The sequence below is a fragment of the Neodiprion lecontei genome, chromosome 1 (genome assembly GCF_021901455.1).
Source record: "Neodiprion lecontei isolate iyNeoLeco1 chromosome 1, iyNeoLeco1.1, whole genome shotgun sequence".
NCBI lineage: Eukaryota > Metazoa > Arthropoda > Insecta > Hymenoptera > Diprionidae > Neodiprion > Neodiprion lecontei.
Window position 1 is genome coordinate 15844060 of NC_060260.1, and position 16316 is coordinate 15860375.

Genomic DNA, 16316 nt, shown 5'->3' on the forward strand with positions numbered 1-16316 from the left:
TGCTACCACACCGAGCTCTCACTGATGTCGATCTACGCAAATATGCCAAAGACGTGAAAATTTCACACTTTCGCGGCGTTTATATGCGAAATGATCTGCCGAAATCGGGGCAGAAAAAACATGAATCTGCAATTATTAATCTTGATGATAAGACTGGTCCAGGAACACATTGGGTTGCATACAAGAAAAATGGCGATCAGGTCATTTATTTCGATAGTTTTGGCGATTTACAACCGCCCAAAGATCTAATAAAATATCTCGGTGTTGGTAGCGTAAAATATAATCATAAGAGATATCAGGAATATAATACTGTGATTTGCGGCCACTTGTGCCTCGAATTCCTCAGCGGGCGACTATAACAAGGGCAACGAAGCGTGAGCAAAGCGTTAGTCATGGCTGATTCGTTTACGTTAACGTTGTCGGGTACATCATCCGTGCTTGAGGCGCGATATTACCCCCCAATCGAGTTGTCATCAACGAAAAACTATGTTCTCGGACTCGTCGAATCGCTCACATTCAATTCGATGCCGAATATTGAAGAGGGCTGCAATGAATTTCACATAATACGATCAAATGCTGATCGGGAAGTCATCACAATACCCACGGAAAGCTATAAAATTGAAGATATTGAAATTTTTCTATCTAAGGCGCTGCCCGAAGACATCACTCTCAGTCTGCAAGCCAACAACAACAAGTTGAACGTTGAAGTTTCATATAACCAAACGGTGGACTTTACACCGAGGGATTGCATTGGGCGATTATTGGGATTTAAAGCAACGCAGCTACCAAGTACCATCACTCATAAATCTGAATTACCGGTGGCTATTGGGATCCAACATAGGGAGACATGACATCTGGTGGTCGAAAGTGGAAACAGAAAAAGGAGGAATAGTAGTTAGTCAATTCACGTGTTTTTATGTGGATTTTTATCGATTGCAAAACATTGCAATTGCAATAATGCACCCCGCAAAATATTCGTCACGTGCACCACCAGGGAAAAAAAATTTTCACTGCGTTGTACAAGGGTGTGAAAGTTCATCAAAAAAAAACATAGACTTAAGTTTTCACGCCTTTCCAAAAATTGGTGAGCGCTCTGTCTATGTCAAAAATCATTTCGACACTGTTGAAACGATTGACCGTTTTAAAGCATGAACAAAGGCTTTAAAAATTAAGACAGTGACGGGTCAAATGAGAGTGTGTGCATTACACTTTACAAAGGAGGATTATTTATTGCCTGGTAAGTAAGAAATCTTAGCATAACATAACCTAGAAATTATGAAACTTCAGTGACTGACTTTTTCATGACGCAATTAATTCTTACAGATGTTGCAGCAAAAAAGCGTTTTTTAAAGAAAAATGCTATCCCTTCTATTAATTTGCCATCTAGCAGCGGTCTCATGCAATCTGCGAAAAAAAAAAAATTGATCGTCAACGATTTGAGAGACGTTTAAGACGAAATAACGTCGAGAGGCTCGATGCAATTGCACCTCAAGAAGAGACCATTCGACTCGAGAAGTGCGAATCCAGTTTTCACGAAGAGATGGGAGAAGAATTGAAGGTGACAAAGAGTGATGTCTCAGCGCAGCGGTTACCGGCGCTATCCTTTGATGATTCGCTACATCGGTCGCTTGGATACTCAATTGACAATGATATTTCAATTAATGATGTCTTAACGCATTGTAATAAGTCAATTACTCCCGAGTTGACTAAAGATATCGGAGTTCAAGTAAAAACGAGCGATATCATGCCTAATTTTTTGCCACAATGTTTTGAGGGATTTGAAAATACTCGAGCAGTTATCGACTGTACTGAAATTTTTATTCAAAGACCGTCAAAGCTCTGCTGTCAAGTGATTTGTTATTCTCATTACAAAAAGTCTGAGACATTTAAAGTTATGACTGCAGTTACACCCGCAGGAAATATTTCCTACATCTCAAACCCTTATGGCGGCAGAGTCTCTGACACCGATATTTTTGAGCAATGCGATTTAAAAGACTTGTTGGAGCCGGGGGATGGCGTTATGGTTGATCGTGGTTTTTTAATTGATAAAATGTGTGCCGAACGTGGTTGGAAGCTGATTAGACCACCGTTTTTAAAGAAAAAAAAACAATTTTCTAAATCTGAATCTTTACTGACATGCAATATTGCGAAAGCTAGAGTTCATGTTGAAAGATCGAATCAGAGAATAAAAACTTTTAGTATTTTTGGAGATACAATGCCTGTCAGTCTCCTCCCATTCGCTAGAGAAATATTTACAACCATATGTGCCACAATCAATCTCAGTTCTCCTATCTTGACAAATGATAAATTCATGAAAGATCAATGAAAACACTCATTCAATTACTTGTCAACATATTGATATTGTAAACGTACAAAATGAAATTTTAAATAAAATAAATATTTTGTAAACAGGGAAAAAATCATGTGTGAACAATAAAAGTATTTCAAAACGTAGAAAAATTTATTTTCTTTCTTTGGCTTACAAATAATTTGGTAGTCGTATCACATACAATTAAATTCTTGTATCACAGGAAGCTAACTTTCAGTCATTGCATTATAATTAGACTTATCGCCTAATAGAAGTTACCTACCACTGAAGTTGTTGTTCGTATCAATATCCTCATTATTGATATCGATATCAGCTGACTTCGCACAAATTTTGTGCACCATAATATTATAATAGACGTTTTTCAGCGTTGTCAACATTTTCAACGTAAATATTTTATCAAAATTGACGGTCAAACTGATAAAACTCTTATCGTAATCTGCATAAATAATAAACAGACATTTTTCAATATTCAGCACAGCCATTCCCAATTGTACTTGGCCATAATAACAATGCTTTTTCTTCAAGCTCATTTCTCCTTTGTCATTTCGTGACAAACACTTGCCAAATTGCGATTTCATCGCCTCGTCGATTGGCATCGATTTGCCTGCAAACGGGCATTTAATTTCTACCAATGTATTTGGCTTTCCCCTTTCGAAAATTACACCATCAGGGGAGCATACTAGCCAAAAATTTTGTTGTGAAACAACGAGCCCAGTTTCCACAACTTTTTGATTCGTCACTTTTTCAAATTGACAACGTGCTTTGGCTTCAGTGACTTTACCATACTCGGTGTACTCGGTTTTGAAATCTTTCGGTTCAAAGAATGTAGAGCACTTTTTATCCCAATTAGGTTGTTTGTTGCTGGAGTGAGTAAACAAACTGTAGTAAGTAGTGCCGGTGATGCGATATTTTCGCTCGTCTAGCCATTTGCCGTACGACAATTTCGTCTCTCTACAGACTTGACGACAATCTGTTTCTAACAACTGCAATGTTTGTTTACAGCAATCCTTTAACAGCTGTACAGTTGTTTTTTTAATTATTTCCATGAATTCACTTGACTGATTGTCAAAGATTGACTCGATGCTTTTGAGCTCAGTTTCTGTTAAAACTTTGGCATTGTTTGACACCGGAAAAATGGGCTCATGACGGCCTTTCCTGAAAACAATATTTCTTTGGTTACAATTATTGGACCGTACACTCAGTAGAAATTAGTCAAAATTCATAAAGTACTTTTGGTCTTACTTATGTTGCACATACGCCGAGGTGGGGAGATTTTCCATAATTATTTTTTTGCGGGCGTCATCCAAGCTCGTCTCATTATTCTGGTATTTCTTTTCTGGAGGCTGAAAGCACTGATGTTTGTTTAAAGGAACTGGTTCGTACGATTTCAGTGCAGCATCTTGCAAGTTTCTCCGTTTGCACGGTTTGTCGGTGCAAGAGATAGTGCCAATTTTATCTAGGTCATTTCTGAAATCAAATTAGTAAAATTTGAATGGAATTTCTTCTTCAAATTCACTATTTTTTATGCATATAAAACGTATATTTGAGTTGAAGACAAATCTCATGCTGTTGGCGTAAAATTTTTTAAGGCTGTCACATTTTTAGGTTAGCTTATATCTTACCGGTAGCAATAGAGGAGAGTTGCAATGATGTGCTTGCACTTTTCACTTTGCCCTGCTTTGCACGAACACTTCACCGATATTATTTTGCCGTTTTTTTGTACTTTGCCATTTATTTCATGCGGTGGACCACGGATACAAGATGTTTGTAAACACAAAGCTGTGAAACATATCTCGTCACTCGATGCACCTTCGTAGCTCAAACCACATTTTAATATATGATTCGCAGCTAATACCCGTTCTCCTTCTACAAAATTACGTTGAGCAAGATTTGTACCTGCCCAATCGCAAATATTTTCTAAATTAAGCAACATTTGGACAACAAAACTCATGCCACACATACCGTCTGTCATGTGACAGCGGAACTTTTCTGCGCCATTTTGGATAGGCCCCGCCCACATGTTGGATCCCAATACTGAAAGTCAACTCTCTGCACGTTGAGTGCAATATAACCACAGGGGCATACATGAACGATCGTGTAGTTCACAAGATTTATAAATTTTTTCCAACTGTTCCATCAGGATATAAGATCATCGAATTGCCCACCAACGTCATTTACCTCCCAATCGCTGTACAGTCGATACATCACTTGCAGCTGAGAATAGTTGATCAAGACGGGGAATTAATTAATTTTCTCGGTAAAACCATAAGCGTTCGATTACATGCGAAATGTCAGAAATAATGGGGATGGTGGTGAAATGTGTAAATCTTCCATGTTTATTACTTGTTTTGCCCCATCAAGGATCTTCGTCAGCCACCGTTTCTTCTCCTCACCGTTGGCATATACATAGGATGCATATTTAACACCCTTTGTTACAATTTTCTGCACCTCAGCATAAGGTTCGATTCCTGGATTCCAGGGTACTCCGTGAAAATTGTGTGATAGCCAAGCGTTAGTAGCTTTGTGTTCAGCTGGTAGATCCGCCCAAGCGTACGGCGGCTTAAAGAGTCAAAATATTTCGGATTGCTCATTTAGCGTGAGAAGAATACTCGTGCTGTACTTAATATTTTACACGTCTTACCATCGTCACGTTGTACTCCTCCCCAACCTCCGGATCTGACATTCTTTCAGTGGGTAGCGTTTGCAGGCGACAGACGAAGTTGATTTTATTTAGATCCATCACGTTCGATGTGGATTTTATAAACTTGACGTACTATGGATACTGAAGTTCACTATGGAAAAACTATGAGAACAATATAACGTGTTGAATGAGCTCGCGATTTATATACCAACCAACCACACTCTCACCCCATAAAAAATTCTTGGAAGTAAAAGTTTACGAATCATCATCAACATTCCCGGCCCATCTAATTGCGGTGTCGCCATTCGGTCAATCAACATAAAAGAATGTATTCGAAGTATGTGGAAAATATTTTTCGCCCTGAGGGTAAACTATTAGCATGAAAGTTTACGGGTGACGGTGAAAAAATCAAAATGCCTACTCATCCGGCTAAGCAAAAAATTACATCATCAAACTGCCAGACGATAAAAAAACAAAATGGCTGCTCATCCGACTAAGCCAGAATCAAAATGGCTGCTATCGAAATGGCCGCTCGTCAGACGGCAAAATCGGGTGATTATACTGGTGACGTCATGTATGTTGACCACCGGTGGCAATATCATGGGTATTTTTTGGGTTAGAACTCTCATATCCTATCTACTCACGTCCGTCTAAAAATACAAGTTCGAATACTCTCCGAAAGTTTGAACGTTAGAAGTTTGCCAAACTTCGCACGCATGTGCATAGTCGTCGTCTGATATATCCCGATCATTTAATTTTGGGTAAAATTGTTGTTTGGATGGTAGACGTCTGTCCTCGAGCTTCTCCCAACTGTCTATGTATTCGTACGGGAACACTTCTTTTCTGGTCAATAACTGAAATTTCACTGAGTTACGATAAAATTTACGTGTTATCAATTTTTGATCGTCACAGAGATACGTTGCTAATTTCTCGAGACTACTGGACATGAAACGGTACGAATCTATGAATCTTAACGTTATATCTGTCCCCTTGACATATTTTCTGAAAGAAATGTACTTTTCTTTGTTTACGGGTAGGAGCTCAATTGTGCCCTCGAACGATGTAGCCTACGCTTTGATCAGAAAATGCGAATCGTAACCCGACAGATTGTGGAATATCACTGGGATAGTGTGCGAATTTTGGTAATTTAGATTGCAACCTTGATGAGCAGCACCACCGTACTTTCCTGTGAAATGGCAGTGATCACGATGTTTTACGTCTGTGAGTGTGAACGATTTTCCACGAATGTGACACACTGTTGTTGAATGAAATTCGTTGATTTGATTAAAATTGAGCGGTTCCATCGGTACAACAGTTTTGAAATAAACTTCTAACGAATGTGTCAATTCCTCTAACTCATTCACAAACCATTCCATGCGAGTCTCTTCACGATTAATTTTGAATTACGAAATTGAATCGTCAAACGCACAATGTAGATCGTAAGCTATACTATACGGAAGATTCTTCTGATAAATTGTTCTATTTTCCCCAAAACTTTCAAGAGTGGGCTGCAGTAAACATTCTAGATCCGCGTAAACGCAGAACGGAACGGATTTTTTATGTTCGAAATTTTTGAATTTTAGAATCTTCTCCTCTTCTGCTGGCGAGATAACTCTGGTTTTGTTCAAATTCATGCAATCTACATTACGCTTGAACAAAGACTTTTCAGATTTAAAGTGTGATAGACACCTATCGCACAACCACGTCTGATGTGAGCGTTTGGAAAGTTGTTGATCTCGACAAATTTCGAATCCATGCAAAATGGTGTATTAAATTCTTTTTATAATTTTCCATACCATTGTCATCATCATCATCATCATCACCGTCAACAATTTTAGACACTAAGACTGAAAGATGAATTGTAGGTTTGTCAGACTCATTCTGACTCAAGTGAATCGGTACTATTTCACTTTTCTTCCGATCACCTTGGTCTATACCATAAACACTAATGGAAAGTCCATTAAGTTTCTCAAATTTTGAAATAGTTTTTTTGTCTGGAGACATAGGAAACTTTACACCATCATACCGTAGCACTGAGCTGAAATGCAGATACGAAGTAATTTTACTGGAATTGTTGTTTGCTGGAAAAAGGGCTACGATGATCGACCATAGAAAGCAATAGGAGTCGCCGTTGCGGATGTTGACGACAGCCTTCTTATCCTGAATATCTTTGGGTAGTGGTGTGTATGTGCATACACCGATTCGTAGTGGCACGTACTTGTTCATGTGACGGCAAGATTTATAATTTCAAGTAACGACCAGGCTGAATCCTTCTCCTGGAAATCTTCCACCCATCTCAATAAACGCTCCGTCGCGTTTTCGATGAACCAATCGTTAATATTCGTTGTCTGGAGGATGATTTTATTTCTCGTATTGAAAAATTTGATCTCTTTCACCGTGTGATCATCTCTTCTAACTTTCAATTTACTTTCAAGCTCCTGTCTTCCTTCAAAGCGTTTTTCAGTCTTGTCACAGCTAGTACCTTTGCGTCTTCTAGAAATCTCTCCACATCATTATGCTTCAAATTGACGATGGATCTAGTTCGAATTCTGCTCTCGAAAGCTGTCTCCAAATCTTCCAACCGTACTCGATCGCTTCTTCGTCGGCTTCGTAATCCATCACCCACTTTTTGAAATTGTCGGAATTTGATTGTCAACGATATCAGAATTCCAATTGTAATCAAAATTCTCGTCTTCTCCCCGATCGATGAAGCCTTTCGCAAAATTTTGTTCAGAAGCCGAATGTTTTGATTTCCGAATTTCATCCATTTCTGAATCTCTACCGGTGACGACTTTTCAGTTAAAATCTTAAACGCCGATTCCATGATATCGATCAATCTCAAACACCTCGCAGATTTCATCTTTAGCTTTTTCCTCACGTGTACTTGACAAGTTGATACTGAATGACCTTTTGCAGTGATGAGCGTCCTTTCTATAGGGCAGCTGTACGTACGTTTGTGTATACGCGCGCACCTTCTAGCATTCCTAGAGCGATAGTAACCCAACATCGCAGATCCTTATCTCTGAATGTGTACTACAGCAGCTATCGGTCGACCTTGTACTCTGGCCTTGACTGAACCCGTTCAAAATTCATCGTGGAGTTCACTTCACAGTTACAAGCGAAGAAGAATGTCATGTCGTTGATATCAAACCGGCATCCACGTTGGTAAAAAACGATTCTCAGAACCAATGATTTTGAATGTCACGTGGTTGATAACGTGGGAAAGGAATGTGAGGTGGTTGACGTTACACATCAGCAGTCCTACCGTGGGAAAAGAATTTGAGGTGGAAGAAATGTCACCTCGATGATCACGTATCGAAATCTGAGCTGGTAAAAAAACAATTCTTAGAACCAATAATTTTGGAATGTCGCGTATTGATAACGTGGGAAAGGAATGTTACACATCAACAGTCCGATCGTGGGAAAAAAATGCGGGACGGATAACCGACATTTAGGTCGGTAAAAAAGTTCACGCCCCCCGCTGCGCCCTCTACCGTTGGCAGGTGAGCACTACAGACGTTGACCTTCGGTCGGTTAGATTGTCGGCAAAGCAGTACGATTTTGACCTTAGACCGATAAGAATTGTCGGTGAAGTAGTGCGATTTTTACCGTCAACCGATACACGGTAAACGATTTCGACCTTCGACGGATGTGATTTGTCACTAAAGCAGTGCAATTTTCACCATCAACCGATACACGGTAAGGTTGCACGTTTTTCGACCTCAAGTCGGTACGGCAGAGCACGTCTCATCTCACGAGAGTGGGGGTAACCTTCAAGGGTTTGCGTCTGGGATGCGCGGATAGGCGGCTTCGTCGGTAGAGAAGGTGTTTGCACTCAGAACCGGCCTTGCTGTAATACTTACGTACGATTGTGTTCACCAGTCATATGCAACTCAAGCATTTTACAAGAAAATTCAAAAACAAAAACGACAAGTTCAAGCACCCTTGGAGCCACAGGTTCTGTGTTGGAGTGACGGATTTTATGCGATCAGACACAGTCTCGAACGATCCAATCACATTAAATACTCATACATACCTCATGTGAATCTGCACGCTCACAAAGATCTGTAACATGCGTGATTCAGAAGCTTCTTTCTAAAACTTATGATGTTCAACCTCAGCTCTGGTCGAACGATTTGTTGAAAGCAAATCACAAATAATTATCACTGTAATAACTGTCCCAAATTCGAATCGTACAGTGACTGAAAAGCTACAAATTCTGGTGAAAGAGAAATAAATTATATATTTTTTGTTATATTATGCTTAACCAACGTATGATGTATCTATTTGATATGTCAATTCCTTTCTCACCTGTCAACTTGACAGAAGACAAATTTGAATAACGGAAATAGACTATCGACGGCACAGTTCACACTGTAACGGCAAGTGCGGAGAAACGATCAATTCAAGGTTTTTCGAGGTGCTGACTTGTTTAATAGAGGGATATAAGAAATTTACGACAACAGTTCAATAAATTCAAAATACGTTTTTGTGTTTTTCTAAACACAGTGTTAGAAAAAAAACGTCAATTTCAACTCATGTCCTATTAGGTACACTACCTTTTTTTAGTTCATTTCACAAAAACATGATATGTAAACAGTCAACATGAGATTTGGGTTGAAACTTCAACATATTTGTAGTTCCAATTGACGCAAAGGCATGAATCATTGATACTCAATTAACCTGTCAAATTACGAACAATTGAATGTTCATAATGAACGACACCTGAGTCATATGAACTAAAAGTACAATTGAAATTGACAAATGTTGAAATAATAAAATTTCATGTCAATTTAGAAATACTTTTAATGTTATTTCTAACCACCCTAAAATGTTAATCCCACTTCTTTTTTATGTTATCTGATTATTGCAAAGGGGTGCCAAAAATAGCAGGGAGCAAATATAACAGGCACTGAAAAAGTATAATGATCTAATTCAAAGAATAATACTTTTCTTCCACAGTAATATAATACTTGGCAATTTATTGTCAAACTTCGAAAAACAACATTATTTTTCCTACTAAATAATAATTTTTTAATGTCTGTTACAATTGTCTTGTTCTACTTTCGACCTCCCTTTCTTCGAATTCCAATTATTTATAGTGAAAGCGGAAATAAATTGGTCTGAAAAAAACTCCAAATTGTCTTATTTCGAGTTTTATATATTTATTATTATTGTGGTTGTTGTCGTTGTTGTTGTTCGACGCATTTCTATGACTTTGGGGTACAGAAAGTATTCGGTTATGATACATTGGTGACCATGGGAATACTTCATTTGTCGATTACACTCAAATTATCTGTCTGTAGAGATATATCATATCCTACATGATCTTTTGAAACTCTTAATGACTCATACGGTTGGGAAACATAGGTTTTCTTGTTAAAAGAAGAGAAACTGCGGGATTTTTTAGTAGATATACAAGACTGGTTTTGCGTAAAAGCACCTTCTTTACCGACCAAGCCGACCAATCCGCCTATACATGCATCCCGGACGCAAACCCATGAAAGTTACCCCCACTCTCGTAAGATAAAACGTGCTCTGCCGACCATTCGTCGGTAAGAAAATCTCCCAAATGACCATGATTATCGGTAAAAAATCCTCCAAATGACCATGATTGTCGGTAAAAAACCCTCCATACGACCATGATCGTCGGTAAAAAATGCCTGAAATTGCCGTGGTGTTACCCCTTGTGGGGTAAATTGTGTTCTTTGTCGGTAAAGAAAATCATGCTCATCGAGCGGGATCGATAACTGCATTACCGAGCGCACTCCGTGAATCCTCAGGCGTTCAAGCGGACCCCGTGGATCCTTGAACGTTCGACCGGGAATCCTGGCGTGTTTTTACATTCATCAATCTCCACAGCGTTTAGTTCGTACCGTACATCTTCGGAAAAATGACGGATGGCGTTATTGACTAAAGTTGTGATCGCCGCTGCAGTGCCGTCCGATTTGAGCAATATTCCAGAGATCTGCAGCGAACTCTTTCTGGGTAATACGCATAAATCCTGATGCTGAACGGTGATTCGAATCTCATCGCTGTTATTGAAAGTTGACGATGCGTACGGTTTGTGTGCGTGTATTTCTCGGTAGGCGATTGATTCGTCAAACACGACAAGTGTTTGAGTGCTCAAGATTTCCACCTCTATGGTACGTAGCATACAACGAAGCAGCAGAATCGCAGTTTTATTTGTCGGAAATTCCTTTTCCAAAAGGTGTCAGCTTTAGACCCAAAGCTATCAGGAACTCCACGTTTCGACGTGTTAGCGGTTCGAGAATCCATCAATTGACTTGATCAGGACATGCTGACTGACTAATATAACTCTTTTTGGACGATATGTTATATACAATACCCATCTTTTATTGCGATTTGATGTGCAGTCTCACAGTTATAACTTCTGCGCGAAAATAAATAAGATCTCCGTCTTAATCGACTAACCGAAGCTGTACGTGATCTATGGTCTTGACGGTGATCGGGAGGTAAATGACGTGCGACGGCACTTCCACGATCTTATATCCCGGTGGAACAATAGGGAAAAATTCGTAAATAGTATGCACTTCATGTCCATTGACGTAGTCACCCGTTGTAATGGTGCATTCGGCTCGCAACGCGTTGACCTTGAGAATAGTTACAGGCATATCTAAATGGTGAGTTTAGTTAGCTGCCAATACGCGCAGTGTCAATCCGAGAAGCTGACCAATAGAATCTTCAGGTTCCAAATTTACTATGTGGTTACATTTGATTTCGCTGCATAACGTATTATTGTTAGGCTTTATGCTAATTTTAATGTTGGTATTTTTTATCGTCTTGAACATACTTTTCAATATCCTCGATTTCGTAGCTGCCAGTGGATATAGTGACTACCTTATCGGCTACGTATATTTTATTGTGACCGACATCAACGTTGGGAATGGAATTGAAGGTTAACAGTTCAACGAGACCGAGAACATAAATTTTGTTCAGAGCAAGTTCGATCGGAGGAAAATATTGCGCTTCGAGAATCGAAGACGTTCCCGACATCGTTAATGTAAACAAATCATCCATGACTGCAAGTGCTCGACTGACGTTATTAAATTACGTGCCATGTTTATATAGCTCATCGCTTAGAAATTTCAGACACAAGTGTTCGCAATCGAATGTACCGTAATCCTGATATCTTTCGTCGTTGTACTTTACGCTACCAACACCGAGATATTTCACGAGGTCTAACGGCGGTTGAAGATGACCGGAACTGTCGAAATAGACTACATCGCTGCCGCGTTTCTTATATGCAACCCAGTGTGTCCCAGGGCCATCTTTATCGTCGAGATTGACTACAGCTGTTTCGTTTTTACGCGGCCCGGTTTTGGGCATTTCGTTGCGCATAAAGATACCTCGGATGTATGGAATTTTTATGATTTTTGCATACTTGAGCAAATCCCAGTTGGTCAACGCTCGGCGTAGTAGCTTGACATTTAGTTTTTTGAAAGATGAAGACCGAAACCCTTTTAATAAGGTTTGAGATGGAGACCTTAACCTAAGGCGATCGCTTCCATCGTTTTGTTATGCCGTTTGCTTTCCTCCAATTCTCGTTTAGCCGCGCTAGCATCGTTTACAGCCTTTGCTGTACCCGCAGCACCTCCCGCCAACGCACCCGTAGCGCTGAGACCGGCAAAAATAGGTATGAGAAAAGGTAGAAGTCCGCCAACTTTTGAGGGTACCGGTAAAACGCGCGGTGATCGGACATTATGTTTACCACCTTCTTTTTTCACAGCTTCTCAAGCGCCTTTGAGTGCAGACTAGATACTCGTTTTCGCGTTGTAGCTTCGAATCATAGACTGTTTTGCCGCTCGTATGATTTCGTTCAAGGAAACGTTCTTGGGTTTTCGACACCCCATGCCTAACTTTGTTTTCACCTTCATCGTGTCAGCTACAGCCCAAGCGGCTGCCTTCTCACCCAAATTTGCGTCCTCTACGAGAACCCGTTTCCAGCCTTTTTCGGCTAATATTTTATCTGCAACGCATCTAGCTTCAAGATTCTCACGATTTTCCGAATACGCTACATCGTGTTCCTCACACGCTGCATCGAGAGGATTGATACCGCTGTCGTCTCTCGGAAGTCTTTTAGTCAACATGGTACCAGGACCGCAGTATTGGTAACCGGGAACATGCAACTCAATCGGAAGTTTGTTGTTAATGCTATTTACCAAACCTTTCCCACTTGATCGCTTTTTTGACGATCGCTTACGATCACGTATGTGCACAATCATGACCGCTCTGCGACTGAGAGAAAGTTGTTATAAACGATGCATCTATAGAAAATCCAGCCAGTCACGTTTGAGATGAGGTTCGAGACACAATCGACCAAGTTGCCCGTGATGAATTTTGACAAATTTACGCAGCAGAATACAAAACGGAAAAAACCTCATGGCGGATTGTTGCCGAGTAGTGTACATGCTGTATTCTGCGGACCATCTAACTGTGGCAAAACCGTCGCATTATTTGCGCTTATAACGCATCCGAACGATTTGAGGTTCGAAAACCTGTACGTTTACTCAAAATCTCTCAAACAACCGAAATACAAGTTTCTGAGTCAAGTGCTCGAAAATGTCGACGGTGTTGAGTATTACCCCTTTAACGAGCATGAGCACGTCATTGCACCGAACGAGACGCAACCTGACTCGATTATGATATTCGATGACGTAGCGTGCGAGAAGCAGAATAACATACGCGCGTACTTTTATATGGGTAGACATCACGATGTAGACTGTTTCAATCTTTGTCAGACGCACGCTCGAATCCCCAAGTATCTCGAGCGCGACAACACCAACTTGCTGGTCTTGTTCAAACAAGACGAGATGAATCTGAGACATGTGTACAACGATCACGTAAACACCGATATGTCATACGTAGAGTTTAAAGACTTGTGTGCGGCATGCTGGAAACATGCAGGAAATTCGTAAAGAAAAAGAAGTCTTGCATCGTATCGCTAAAGCAAGTAATGCGATTCTCCGTAAGCACAGAATCCTCAAGACGGGAAAAGAGTCGCTGCAGGAAACAATGAAGGATGTCTTCAAAAATGTAGTAACCCCGCTGCAAGAATTAGTCAATGTTTCTCGATGCACGGTATTTGTCAAGGAAGAGGTGAAGGAAGAACTCAAAACTGAAACGAAGGATTAGCCAAAGAACGAAATAAAAGCAGAAGATTCTTTTGCAACTGCAGAGGAAGTGGATCAAACTGTCACGGAATCGTCGGTGAGATCAGAGGATGAATATCTTGAGATGCTCAACGATAAACAAAGACAGCACGAGTTGGATACCGTGTACGGGGTACGGAGTCTTTCTTCTGCTGGGCTGATGGTTGGTGACTCACCGATAAGCTTCGAGCGCGATTCCGTTTGCATAGGCGGCACGCTCTATCCGAAAACTCAAGGACTGCTGGAGCTGCTGTTTAAAAAGATGCCCAACAGCGCTCACGTTACCCGCAACGACAAAGAGAATTACAGAAATATCCTTCTCGCAACAAATGCTCACAGAAAGTACTATAGCGCCACCGAGCCTATCCGAAACGCTCAGAGCGCCAAATTCAAGCATTTAATTACTGAGCTGCTTAATATTTCTACATCAGGCAGAAACGTATCACCATCGTCACAGATGTCGAAGCGTACGGGCAAACGTGTTTTGCTACCTCAGACTTGCGTTACTCGACAAGGTGTTAAAACAGATTATATTTTCTAGGACGACGCTAACGATTTCGTGGAACGTCTTCGTTTGCTCATGGCATCTCAAGCGGCCGGGAATACAAGTCACAACAATGAAATCATGTCGATTCTGGAAGAATTACGGGAAGACGGAATCATTCATTAGCCAATTCTCGTCGACTCTGCAATCATTTACGAGATAAGCGTCGACGTGTTTGGACGTCAGCTAAATAAAAACACAGCTGCGAGCACTCGCGGTCCTCCGGGTGTCGGGTTTCAAATAACAGCGGACCGGCATTACGATATACGGAACAAAAGACTGTGAAATGTCGCAGATCCCGCAGAGCCGAACAATGCTGTAACTTCAAAAACCTTTGGACGAAAATTCAACGTGCTGCAAAAACAAATCGACAACCTCGATCGAATGATCAAAGCTTTGGAGATCACCACGAAGAAAGCCTTGGATACCTTTGACACAGACTTTAAAACAGGCAGAGACCTGTCGATTTGAAACGCAGAAATCGTTTCTGAATTAGACACCAGACTAAGAGCGTTGGAATATGAACGAGAAAAAGCAAGCACTGGTGACGGAACTGCATAAGCCTGCACGCCGGAATTACCCGCGTCGACGTGTAGACGTGCGCGGCATCGACGAGACCTGGCAGGCGGATCTTGTTGATATGACGTCGTACGCTGGACAAAACAAAGGTTACAAGTACATGCTCACAGTCATTGATATCTTTTCAAAGTATGCGTGGACTGTACCGATAAAGAGCAAGTCTGGAGATGATGTTACGAAGGCAATGGAATCTGTGCTTGTTCAAGGACGGGTACCGAAAAATTTACACGTCGACAGAGGAACGGAATTTTACAACTCCAAATTTGAATCGCTTATGACACGTTACGGAATCAAACTTTACTCCACGTACAGTAATTTAAAGGCTTCGATCTGTAAACGTTTCAATCGCGCGCTGAAAGGTAAAATGTGGACACAGTTCAGCATGCAAGGAAACTACAAGTGGCTCGACATCTTATCTGATTTGGTTTCGGCTTACAACAACACCAAACACCGAACCATAAGAATGAAACCGTCGGATGTCACCGTTGCAAATGAAAGGCTGTTATTACGTCAGGCGTACGGAAGGCTTCGAGCGATACCTACCATATCGGCAAAATTCAAATCTGGGGACAAACTTCGAATCAGCAAATTTAAAAATGTCTTCGAGAAAGGTTACACTCCCAATTGGACGACTGAAATATTCACGATAAGTCGAGTGGAAAATACTCATCCTGTGACGTACAAGCTCAAAGCCTACCGAGATCAACCCATCGCTGGTGGTTTCTACGAACAAGAGCTCCTCAAGATCAAACATCCCGATACCTATCTGGTGGAAAAGGTGCTCAAGAAGTGTGGAAGAAAAATATACGTCAAATGGTTAGGTTTTGACAATACACACAACAGTTGGATAAACGAATCGGACATGTAACATTTCAATAAATGAATTTTTCTTGTAAAAAACGTATGTGTCTCTTTATTTTATACCCGACACATAACAAATATGCATCTTTATTTTTTTAGACGATCGACAGACATATGCATCGTCGTACAATTTTTTATATTTCGGAGTGTTTTTATTCACCATCCTACATAATAATAATATTTTATACA